Below are 934 nucleotides of genomic sequence, written 5' to 3' on the forward strand. Positions count from 1 at the left end.
CCCGGCTAATTTTTGTATTTTTAGTAGAGACAGGGTTTCGCTATGTTGTCCAGGCTGATCTCAAACTCCTAACCTTAGGTGATCCACCTGCTTCAGCCTCCCAAAGTGCTGGGATTACAGAAGTGAGCCACCACGCTTGGCCTTGCTTCTTCTTATGAGGACACCATTCAGATTGGATTAGGGCCCACTCAGTGACTTCATTTTAGCTTAATTATTCCTTTTTTTTTTTTTTTTCCAGGACAAGGTCTTGCTCTGTTGCCCAGGCTTAAGCGTCCAGTGGTGCTTTCATAGCTCACTGCAGCCTTGAACTCCTGGCCTTAAGCAATCCTCCTGCCTTAGCTCCAGAATAGCTGGGATTACAGGTATGTGCCACCACACCTGGCCGATTTTACCTTAATTACTTTTTTTTTTTTTTTGAGATGGAGTTTCACTCTGTCACCCAAGCTGGAGTGCAGTGGCGCCAGTTCGGCTCACTGCAACCTCTGCCTCCCGGGTTCAAGCAATTCTCCTGCTTTAGCCTCCCGAGTAGCTGGGACTACAGGTGCCCACCACCATGCCCAGCTAATTTTTGTATTTTTTAGGAGAGACGGGGTTTCACCATGTAGGCCAGGCTGGTCTCAAACTCCTGGCCTCAAGTGATCTGCCCGCCGTGGCCTCCCAAAGTGCTGGGATTATAGGCGTGAGCTACCGCACCCGGCCCTTGATTACTTCTTTAAAGGCTCAACTTCCAAATACAGTCACGTTCTGACACACTATTGTTAGGACGTCAACACATGGGTTCGGGGGGACTTCAACACATGAGTTCGGGGGAGACAGCATTCGGTCCATGCAGCCTGCAAGAGGAGGGCATGACTGGAGGGCACAGGGGCTGGGGCCACCAACAGAGCATCCAGAGTGCAGTGATACACAGGAGGACAGGGAGTGACCTGGAGGT

The sequence above is a fragment of the Colobus angolensis genome, unplaced genomic scaffold (assembly GCF_000951035.1).
Source record: "Colobus angolensis palliatus isolate OR3802 unplaced genomic scaffold, Cang.pa_1.0 Scaffold448, whole genome shotgun sequence".
NCBI lineage: Eukaryota > Metazoa > Chordata > Mammalia > Primates > Cercopithecidae > Colobus > Colobus angolensis.